The sequence below is a fragment of the Scyliorhinus torazame genome, chromosome 14 (genome assembly GCF_047496885.1).
Source record: "Scyliorhinus torazame isolate Kashiwa2021f chromosome 14, sScyTor2.1, whole genome shotgun sequence".
NCBI lineage: Eukaryota > Metazoa > Chordata > Chondrichthyes > Carcharhiniformes > Scyliorhinidae > Scyliorhinus > Scyliorhinus torazame.
The window spans coordinates 227,345,866-227,358,437 of record NC_092720.1 but is presented as its reverse complement, the minus strand read 5'-3'; positions in this window follow the sequence as shown (position 1 = coordinate 227,358,437).

Sequence of the window (12,572 nt, the reverse complement as noted above, 5' to 3'; positions counted from 1 at the left end):
AGACAGCACATTCCAGACCCTCGATTGAACCCGGCCTCCTCCACCCTCTCAGACAGCACATTCCAGACCCTCGATTGAACCCGGCCTCCTCCACCCTCTCAGACAGCACATTCCAGACCCTCGATTGAACCCGGCCCCCTCCACCCTCTCAGACAGCACATTCCAGACCATCGATTGAACCCGGCCTCCTCCACCCTCTCAGACAGCACATTCCAGACCCTCGATTGAACCCGGCCTCCTCCACCCTCTCGGGGAGCAGATTCCAGACCCTCGATTGAACCCGGCCCCCTCCACCCTCTCAGACAGCACATTCCAGACCCTCGATTGAACCCGGCCTCCTCCACCCTCTCAGACAGCACATTCCAGATCCTCGATTGAACCCGGCCTCCTCCACCCTCTCAGACAGCACATTCCAGACCCTCGATTGAACCCGGCCCCCTCCACCCTCTCGGGCAGCACATTCCAGACCCTCGATTGAACCCGGCCTCCTCCACCCTGTCAGACAGCACATTCCAGACCCTCGATTGAACCCGGCCCCCTCCACCCTCTCGGGCAGCACATTCCAGACCCTCGATTGAACCCGGCCCCCTCCACCCTCTCAGACAGCACATTCCAGACCCTCGATTGAACCCGGCCCCCTCCACCCTCTCAGACAGCACATTCCAGACCCTCGATTGAACCCGGCCTCCTCCACCCTCTCAGACAGCACATTCCAGACCCTCGATTGAACCCGGCCTCCTCCACCCTCTCAGGCAGCACATTCCAGACCCTCGATTGAACCCAGCCTCCTCCACCCTCTCGGGCAGCACATTCCAGACCCTCGATTGAACCCGGCCTCCTCCACCCTCTCAGGAAGCACATTCCAGACCCTCGATTGAACCCGGCCTCCTCCACCCTCTCAGACAGCACATTCCAGACCCTCGATTGAACCCGGCCTCCTCCACCCACTCAGACAGCACATTCCAGACCCTCGATTGAACCCGGCCTCCTCCACCCTCTCGGACAGCACATTCCAGACCCTCGATTGAACCCGGCCCCCTCCACCCTCTCAGACAGTACATTCCAGACCCTCGATAGAACCCGGCCTCCTCCACCCTTTCGGGCAGCACATTCCAGACCCTCGATTGAACCCGGCCTCCTCCACCCTCTCAGACAGCACATTCCAGACCCTCGATTGAACCCGGCCTCCTCCACCCACTCAGACAGCACATTCCAGACCCTCGATTGAACCCGGCCTCCTCCACCCTCTCGGACAGCACATTCCAGACCCTCGATTGAACCCGGCCTCCTCCACCCTCTCAGACAGTACATTCCAGACCCTCGATAGAACCCGGCCTCCTCCACCCTTTCGGGCAGCACATTCCAGACCCTCGATTGAACCCAGCCTCCTCCACCCTCTCAGACAGCACATTCCAGACCCTCGATTGAACCCGGCCTCCTCCACCCTCTCAGACAGCACATTCCAGACCCTCGATTGAACCCGGCCCCCTCCACCCTCTCGGGGAGCACATTCCAGACCCTCGATTGAACCCGGCCCCCTCCACCCTCTCAGACAGCACATTCCAGACCCTCGATTGAACCCGGCCTCCTCCACCCTCTCAGACAGCACATTCAAGACCCTCGATTGAACCCGGCCTCCTCCACCCTCTCAGACAGCACATTCCAGACCCTCGATTGAACCCGGCCTCCTCCACCCTCTCAGACAGCACATTCCAGACCCTCGATTGAACCCGGCCCCCTCCACCCTCTCAGACAGCACATTCCAGACCCTCGATTGAACCCGGCCTCCTCCACACTCTCAGACAGCATATTCCAGACCCTCGATTGAACCCGGCCTCCTCCACCCTCTCAGGCAGCACATTCCAGACCCTCGATTGAACCCAGCCTCCTCCACCCTCTCGGGCAGCACATTCCAGACCCTCGATTGAACCCGGCCTCCTCCACCCTCTCAGGAAGCACATTCCAGACCCTCGATTGAACCCGGCCTCCTCCACCCTCTCAGACAGCACATTCCAGACCCTCGATTGAACCCGGCCCCCTCCACCCTCTCAGACAGCACATTCCAGACCCTCGATTGAACCCGGCCTCCTCCACCCTCTCAGGAAGCACATTCCAGACCCTCGATTGAACCCGGCCTCCTCCACCCTCTCAGACAGCACATTCCAGACCCTCGATTGAACCCGGCCTCCTCCACCCTCTCGGGCAGCACATTCCAGATCCTAACCACTCGCCGGGTGAAACCGGTTCCCCTCGAGTCTCCACTGATTCCTTCACCCATAACCTTCAACCTGTGACCCTCTCGTTCCTGATCCTTCCCCCCCCCGAACGGGAACAATTTCCCCCATCGACTCTGTCCAGCCCTCTCGTGAGTTTGACCATCTCGATCCAATCCCCTCCCAGCCTCCTTCTCTCCCAGGGGAACATTCCCAACCCTCTCCAATCTCTCCTCATCACTGACGTTTCTCATCCCTGGAAGTATGCCACTGAATCTTGCATATTCTCCTGGGCCTGCATTTACACTCCCCCGCAGGGGTGGGGTCTCTGTAAGTTAGTGTAAAATTCCATGGATGGGTTTCCCGCTGGATTTCTGCCCACCCGACTTCCCAGCGATTTTGCACCGGGCCAGGTGAGGTATGGGACAAGCTCTCTGCCCTCGTCCCAATTGAGGCCCTGCAGGGGACAATTAGTGACCTCTGAAGAACCGTTTCCCCCCCGGCCTCAATGGAGGAGATCCAGGATGTGGGGGTGGCCAGAAATAATGGGGTTCCGGCCTCGGGCGGGAAGTGGGAGAAGTGGGCACCATCAGAAGCCCCTTTTTAACTTTGATTGCTCCTCGTCCCTTAAAGTCCAATGTCAGCACCTCCCTTCCCCCCCCCCCTCCTCCCCCACCAACCATCTCTCGCCTGAGACACCAATCCCCCCCCCCCCTCCCCCCCCCGTACACCCAATCCCTAATCCTCTCCTCCCCTCCCTGCCCCGAGATCCCTGAAACACACTTCTCCCTCGAATCCTGGGACCTGGCCTCTGCAGTCCCACTTCTCTCTCCTGCTGCATCTTGGGGTTGCAGGGTCGAGGGAGCTGACTGGCTGTCAGCTCACGAATGCGGCTCTTCCTCCTGAGCGAGGGGCAGGACTCCTGCCTGCCTGACGCCAATCAACGAGATTAGGGGGCAGTTGAGAAAATATTTAAGTGGGGGTAGTTTATGAGGAGAAACCGCTTATGGACAATTGGGAACATCCTTGAGATATACATATGTTAATGTACAGTCAAGGAAGTTGATGGGGGGAGACAGCCGAATACAAGTAGGCATAATCAAAGAGGAACAAAGGTATAATTGACCAGATACTGGGAAGCCAAGGAAGCAGTTAACCAGTCTCAGAAAGCAGACAGGCCAGTTTCCAGCCACCCAGCCTCACAGCTGGTTTCTGCCGCGAGCAGCCTAGGGGTAAAGTTCATATGAAACATGTCTCTATATCTTAGAGCCAGGGCAGTGCAAAAAACCTTCTAACGGCAGTTTAAAATATCTTCGCTGGACCAGGAAAAGACGTTCCCCAGACTTGAGTTTCATCCCTGTATGGTGCGGTAAATTTCGATATTGTCTGGGGAAACAGTGAGGCCTTAAGTTCAGGTATCGTATTTTGGGGTATGTGCCATGTAAACTGTGTGTGTAGTTCAGTAACCATCATCCTGTTCATGTGTGTTGGTCTGTTCGTTCCCTCAATAAATAGTCTTTAATAATTGTTACAAGACGATTGGGCTGTTTATTCTCACTACGGTTTCACTTGTCTCCTCAAACCGAAACAAAATAAAACTACACCCCCACCCCCACCCCCCACGACCCTGCCCGATAACAGGGTTTACAGGTGCAACAGGTGATTAAGAAGGCAAATGGAATTTTATCCTTCATTGCTAGAGGGATGGAGTTTGGGACTAGGGAGGTTATGCTGCAATTGTATAAGGTGTTAGTGAGGCCACACCTGGAGTATTATATTCAGTTTTGGTCTCCTTACTTGAGAAAGAACGTACTGGCACTGGAGGTTGTGCAGAGGAGATTCACTAGGTTAATCCCAGATCTGAAGGGGTTGGATTACGAGGAGAGGTTGAGTAGACTGGGACTGTACTCGTTGGAATTTAGAAGGATGAGGGGGGATCTTATGGAAACATATAAAATTATGAAGGGAATAGATAGGATAGATGCGGGCAGGTTGTTTCCACTGGCGAGTGAAAGCAGAACTAGGGGGCATAGCCTCAAAATAACGGGAAGTAGATTTAGGACTGAGTTTAGGAGGAACTTCTTCACCCAAAGGGTTGTGAATCTATGGAATTCCTTGCCCAGTGAAGCAGTTGAGGCTCCTTCATTAAATGTTTTTAAGATAAAGATAGATAGTTTTTTGAAGAATAAAGGGATTAAGGGTTATGGTGTTCGGGCTGGAAAGTGGAGCTGAGTCCACAAAAGATCAGCCATGATCTCATTGAACGGCGGAACAGGCTCGAGGGGCCAGATGGCCGACTCCTGCTCCTAGTTCTTATGTTCTTATAACATCAGCCTGCTTCGTGACACCATACTCATTGGAGTTTGGAGGAATGAGAGGTGATCTTATGCAAGACTCTGAGGGGGTTTGACAGGGCACATGTTGAAAGGGGGGATTCTAGAACCAGGGGCTATAGTTTCAGAATAAGGTGTCACCCATTTAAGACGCAGATGAGGGGGAGTTTTCATAGATTATCAAAGGATTTACAGTGCAGGAGGAGGCCATTCAGTCCATCGAGTCTGCACTGGCCCTTGGAAAGAGCGCCCTACCCAAGGTCAACACCTTCACCCTATCCCCATAACCCAGTAACCTCACCCAACACCAAGGGCAATTTTGGACACTAAGGACAATTTATCATGGCTGATCCACCTAACCTGCACATCTTTGGGCTGTGGGAGGAAACCGGAGCACCCGGAGGAAACCCACGCAGACACGGGGAGGACATGCAGACTCCGCACAGACAGTGACCCAAGCCGGAATCGAACCTGGGACCCTGGAGCTGTGAAGCAATTGTGCTATCCACAATGCTACCGTGCTGCCCCCTCAGAGGGGCCAGAGAACTGTGAACCGTAGAAATTATCTATCACTTTGTTTTTATAAATTTAGAGTACCCAATTAATTTTTTACAATTAAGGGGCAATTTAGCGTGGCCAATCCACCTACCCTGCACATCCCTGGACACTAAGGGACAATTTAACATGGCCAATCCACCTAACCTGTACACCCCTGGACACTAAGGGGCAATTTATCACGGCCAATCCACCTAACCTGTACATCCTGGAGACTAAGGGACAATTTATCACGGCCAATCCACCTAACCTGCACATCCCTGGACACGAAGGGACAATTTATCATGGCCAATCCACCTAACCTGTACATCCCTGGACACTAAGGGACAATTTAACACGGTCAATCCACCTAACCTGTATATCCCTGGACACTAAGGGACAATTTATCACGGCCAATCCACCTAACCTGTACATCCCTGGACACTAAGGGACAATTTATCACGGCCAATCCACCTAACCTGTACATCCCTGGACACTAAGGGACAATTTATCACGGCCAATCCACCTAACCTGTACATCCTGGACACTAAGGGACAATTTAACACGGCCAATCCACCTAACCTGTACATCCCTGGACACTAAGGGACAATTTAACACGGCCAATCCACCTAACCTGTACATCCTGGACACTAAGGGACAATTTATCACGGCCAATCCACCTAACCTGCACATCCCTGGAGACTAAGGGACAATTTATCACAGCCAATCCACCTAACCTGTACATCCCTGGACACTGAGGGACAATTTAACACGGCCAATCCACCTAACCTGTACATCCCTGGACACTAAGGGACAATTTATCACGGTCAATCCACCTAACCTGTACATCCCTGGACACTGAGGGACAATTTATCATGGCCAATCCACCTAACCTGCACATCCCTGGACACTGAGGGACAATTTATCACGGTCAATCCACCTAACCTGTACATCCCTGGACACTGAGGGACAATTTATCATGGCCAATCCACCTAACCTGTACATCCCTGGACACTGAGGGACAATTTATCATGGCCAATCCACCTAACCTGCACATCCCTGGACACTGAGGGACAATTTATCACGGTCAATCCACCTAACCTGTACATCCCTGGACACTAAGGGACAATTTAACACGGCCAATCCACCTAACCTGTACATTCCTGGACACTAAGGGACAATTTATCACGGTCAATCCAGCTAACCTGCACATCCCCGGACACTAAGGGACAATTTATCACGGCCAATCCACCTAACCTGTACATCCCTGGACACTAAGGGGCAATTTATCACGGCCAATCCACCTAACCTGTACATCCCTGGACACTAAGGGACAATTTATCACGGCCAATCCACCTAACCTGCACATCCCTGGACACTAAGGGACAATTTATCACGGCCAATCCACCTAACCTGCACATCCCCGGACACTAAGGGACAATTTATCATGGCCAATCCACCTAACCTGCACATCCCTGGACACTAAGGGACAATTTATCACGGCCAATCGACCTAACCTGTACATCCCTGGACACTAAGGGACAATTTAACACGGCCAATCCACCTAACCTGTACATCCCTGGACACTAAGGGACAATTTACCACGGCCAATCCACCTAACCTGTACATCCCTGGACACTAAGGGACAATTTATCATGGCCAATCCACCTAACCTGTACATCCCTGGACACTAAGGGACAATTTAACACGGCCAATCCACCTAACCTGTACATCCCTGGACACTAAGGGACAATTTATCACGGCCAATCCACCTAACCTGTACATCCCTGGACACTAAGGGACAATTTATCATGGCCAATCCACCTAACCTGCACATCCCTGGACAGTAAGGGACAATTTATCACGGCCAATCCACCTAACCTGTACATCCCTGGACACTAAGGGACAATTTAACACGGCCAATCCACCTAACCTGTACATCCCTGGACACTAAGGGACAATTTACCACGGCCAATCCACCTAACCTGTACATCCCTGGACACTAAGGGACAATTTATCATGGCCAATCCACCTAACCTGTACATCCCTGGACACTAAGGGACAATTTAACACGGCCAATCCACCTAACCTGTACATCCCTGGACACTAAGGGACAATTTATCACGGCCAATCCACCTAACCTGTACATCCCTGGACACTAAGGGACAATTTATCACGGCCAATCCACCTAACCTGTACATCCCTGGACACTAAGGGACAATTTAACACAGTCAATCCACCAAACCTGTACATCCCTGGACGCTAAGGGACAATTTATCACGGTCAATCCACCTAACCTGTACATCCCTGGACACTAAGGGACAATTTAACATGGCCAATCCACCAAACCTGTACATCCCTGGACACTAAGGGACAATTTATCACGGCCAATCCACCTAACCTGAACATCCCTGGACACTAAGGGACAATTTATCACGGCCAATCCACCTAACCTGTACATCCCTGGACACTAAGGGACAATTTATCACGGCCAATCCACCTAACCTGTACATCCCTGGACACTAAGGGACAATGTATCACGGCCAATCCACCTAACCTGCACATCAATGGACACTAAGGGACAATTTATCACGGCCACTCCACCTAACCTGTACATCCCTGGACACTAAGCGACAATTTATCACGGCCAATCCACCTAACCTGCACATCCCTGGACACTAAGGGACAATTTATCACGGCCAATCCACCTAACCTGTACATCCCTGGACACTAAGGGACAATTTATCACGGCCAATCCACCTAACCTGTACATCCCTGGACACTAAGGGACAATTTATCACGGCCAATCCACCTAACCTGTACATCCCTGGACACTAAGGGACAATTTATCACGGTCAATCCACCTAACCTGCACATCCCTGGACACTAAGGGACAATTTATCACGGCCAATCCATCTAACCTGCACATCCCTGGACACTAAGGGACAATTTAACACGGCCAATCCATCTAACCTGCACATCCCTGGACACTAAGGGACAATTTATCACGGCCAATCCATCTAACCTGCACATCCCTGGACACTAAGGGACAATTTATCATGGCCAATCCATCTAACCCTCATACCTTTGGACTCAGTAAGAAGTCATACAACACCAAGTTAAAGTCCAACAGGTTTATTTGGAATCACTAGCTTTCGGAGCGCAGCTCCTTCATCTGTCCAACGCCGGCATCTCCACATCATCTTTGGACTGTGGGAGGAAACCGGAGCACCCGGAGGAAACCCAAGCAGACACGCGGAGAATGTGCAGACTCCGCACAGACAGTTCCGAGGCCGGAATTGAACCCGGGCCCCTGGTGCTGTGAGGCAGCAGTGCTAACCACTGTGCCACCGTCACCCTGACCTTTGTCACCATTATAAATTGCTAAGTCTTCATTTAGTGCGATTACGTGTCTCTGTAAACAGCCCATACTGTCCTTATACAATCTGGCCACTGTGTGGCTTAATTGTAGTTTAAAATACGTTTAGAGTGTGCCTCTGGAGCGTGCGATCTTTGTTCCTGAAAATTCTCAGTCTGTCCGTGATCTTTGTCTTTTCTCCTTCCTCAGGTAATTGAGCCTCCCTTCCAATGGACAGATTCATCGACGTTTACAGCGCAGAGGCCAATCAGCCCATTGTGTCCACACTGGTCAAGCAAGAGCTGACCGCACTGATCCCATTTCCCAGCGCGTGGCCCACAGCCCTGGGGGTTATGGCAGAATCTCTCATTCAGACTCCTACCTTCTCTTAGCTCACTCTGTTTTGCCAAGTTAAAAAAAGTTTCTAAAACATGGAAAAGTCTATTAGCCTGAGTTAAGATTTTCTGGGGTGAGATTTTCTTTTTGGGGGTGGGGGGGGGGGTTCTGGAGTATGAAGGAATATGGAACAAATGCCGTTAAGAGACAGAGCAATCATAGTCTAACTGAATAGGGGGTGTGCTCCCGTCTTTGGACAGGCACTGAATTTCCAATTACCTGGTGGTGTAATCAATCCCGAGTGACCGTTATCTTTAACCGGAATTCCCTCGGATCGTGGGCTGCAGATCTAGCAGCGGAATGGAAGAGATCACTGGAAATTTAACCCCCCCCCCCCCTCGTACTGTCCATCTGGATCAGTAGCTGTGAATTTAATACATGAATGTACAGTACGATCATCATTGTAAGCTGCTCCCTCCTGGCAGCTGATTTCAACCCTCCTGACATGTTACTTGTAGGTCTGGCTGAGATTTGACTCTTATCCTAACCGTCACCCTCTCTCCCCCTCAGCAACTGTTCCTGAAGAGGCTAGCTCTCTCCCCTTGACCACTCCAGGGCTGCTATCTCTGCCGGGTAATGAGTTCCAGCGCATCAATCAGGAAGGAGTGACGGACAGAGAGCCTTTCAGTGTTTGACTCTGGGTGCCAGGGAATGTAGGAGGGCGGGATCAGGAGCTATCTGGTGGCTCAATATGGGATATTAAGTGGGAGCCCTTCTGCACTTTATGTTTACTGTGGCATTGGAAGCATTAGCAAGAATTTAACCCTGTATTTTATATCGTCTCCATGTTCTTCCTGCCAAAGCGAATCACCTCACACTTCTCCACATTGAACTGCATCTGCCCCCTCTCTGCCCACTCCACCCACTTGTCCATGTCCTTTCCAAGTTCTACACTGTCCACTTCACGGTTTATAGAGGATGAGATCTTCCGGCCACATTACACCCGAAAGGTAGTGCAGTGCTACCTGACCGCTAAATGCTGGGTGATCCCTCTCCCAGGATGTAGCCACCTTGCTGTGCCTTGTGAGACCTAACGAAATCTCGCAAGGCGTTGTGATGTGAATACCGATAAGCCTACAATCGTGATGTTTTTTGGAGAACTGTCAATACACATTTTGACCACCCTTTAGCAGATCAGAGTGATACATTTTTTAAATGTAATTAAAATGGTTTTTAATAACAAGATTTAAAAATCCTATTTATTTATTTTTTGATTTTTGAGGATCACCGTAAGATTGTTTAATGTGCTGCTGTAATATTTGACTTTGCAATATGTTAATGGAATTCTAGACCGGTTAAAAATATGTACACCTTGTGAACACTCTTTTGCACGTTTACCAAAAAAAATCCATTGGTTTCACTGCCAGGGATTGGACTTCAGACTGTCTGCAAAATAAGATTTTCAATAAATTTGAAGAAGTTAAAAGGAGCATCTCTAGTTCCCCCATGAGCTTAAAATTCCTACAGCCTAAAATTCAGTATCTGGGTACGATGGTTTTCTCCTCTGGGACTACCCAGTAAGTTAAGGTTAGGATTAATGTTTAGGGTTAATGGCTTGGTGCCTGGATTTCTGATGGACGAAGCTCTTGTCTGTGATGCTAAAAATGAAAAGCTGGACGATTAGACTGGCCCAGGAAATGGGGCAAATTCAATGACTTTCCCTCCCAGAATAAAGTTGGCTGAGTTCACCTGACTGCGTGATGGAAAGTGGGAAAATATTATGTAGCGCTGTTAAATGTTTAGTTTTGGATTGTTGGGCGCTATTATATGTTTAGTTTTGGATTGTTGGGGAGAGGAGCATCTCTAATGTTCTTCAAGAATGTTAATACATATAACTGAAACTATCAGTCACATGCAATTAAAAATCCCCATCAAATTTGAGAACTGGTAAAGTGGCAGGTGAGGGTATAGCAATTATTTAACAGCAAAGTTTAAAAAGAAGTAATTACCTGATTTTCTCTTATCAATTCGTTACACTTTTCTACAAAGAGAGAAAAAAACCCATTCAGGACAGCAAGTACGTTCAGTTTTAAACTCAAAGAGATTGGCTTATTCTTTTTCTATCCTGGCTTTTAACAACACTCAAACCACTCTCTTTCCAAACCGACTTCAACGTGAAATTTAGTTTTCATGCAACCATCCCAAACAAGGAGAGAAGATGGAATATCGCTTCTTTTTCAAAGAAAATAGATGGCCGTATTTATTGTTTTTAGTCAACATGGACTAAAAGAACCTGGAAGGCCTTTAAAGAGAGATGAAGGCCAATGGAATATAGATGGAATGAGCAGAAGACATGCCGGGCAACAGAATTAATGCAGAAGGTGATCATTAATGGGAGATAATAATGTTTGATGGTTCAGTGGGAATCTGCTTTGGGATTAGATGCTGTTTACACTATTCATAAACATTTTAGGAGAGAGTATTTATAGATGTGAGGATTATGAAGGATTATAAGGAAGATTGCTGCCAGTTGTCAGTGAGACAATAAACAAGAGGGCACCATGAGAAGGTGACATGGAATCCCTACAGTAGAGAAGGAGGCCCATTGAGTCTGCATCGACCCTTTGAAAGGGCACCCTACCGAGGCCCACGCCCTGTAACCCCACCTAACCTTCTGGGCACTAAGGGGCAATTTAGCGTGGCCAATCCACCTAACTTGTACATCTTTGGACTGTGGGAGGAAACCGGAGCACCCGGAGGAAACCCACGCAGACATGGGGAGAACGTGCAGACTCTGCACAGCTACCAATTCAAATCAGGGATGCTCAGGAGTCCAGAAGTAGAGGAGCGCAGATATCTTGGAGGGTTGTGGGGCTGGAGGAGATCACAGATAGGAAAGGGGGCAGACCACAGAGAGGTTTAAAAAGCATGAGAATGTTCCAATCAAGTTGTTTGACTTGGAGCCAATAGATCAGTGAGCATGGAGGTGATAGGTGAACAGAACTTGGTGCAAGTAAGAACGACAGCAGAGTTTTGGGTGATCTGAGGTTTACACAGGGTAGAGTGTGAGAGACCAGACAGAGGGCATTGAAATAGGGCTGGAGATGATGAACGAAGGTTTCAGCAGTGGATAACCTGAGATGGGGCCAAGTTAAGGTGGTGGAAATAAGCGGCCTTCATGGTGGCTGGGACCTGTGGTCGATAGCTCATCTCAGGGTCAAGTACGACTCCAAAGGTACAAAGTTAGATGAATAACTTGGTATTGTGCACAGTGATCAGAAAGGGATAGAGCTTTATAAGGTTTAGCTATGACGTGTCATCTCCCTGGGGAGACACGGGGGCTTTGGTAATGTGTGATTGTGGCGCTGGTCAGCGATTCCCTACTTAAGGCTGAGGAAGGTTTGAGGCAATTATCATGGATTCCACTCATCTATTGTTAGAGGAAAGGAAATTGGATGGGAATGTGAGGGCAATAAACTGTAGGGCTACATGGATAGAGTGGGGGAATGGGACTGACTGGATTCCTCGACACAGAGCCAGCATGGACTGGAGGACAAATGGCCTCCTTCTGCACCAGAATGACCCCACGAGTAACAGGACATACTTGACAATGATCCTGCAGTATGCCTCGGTGATCCACCCTCTGATATGCTCTGTAAATGTCTGCAGTACAACACTGCCAGACAGCAATATCATTTCAAATCTTTCAAAACAGCAACATTACAACAAGAAACAATTTACTCCGGCTACATTTCAAACGACAGCAGCAAAGAGTAAATAATCCAAATTAATCGATAG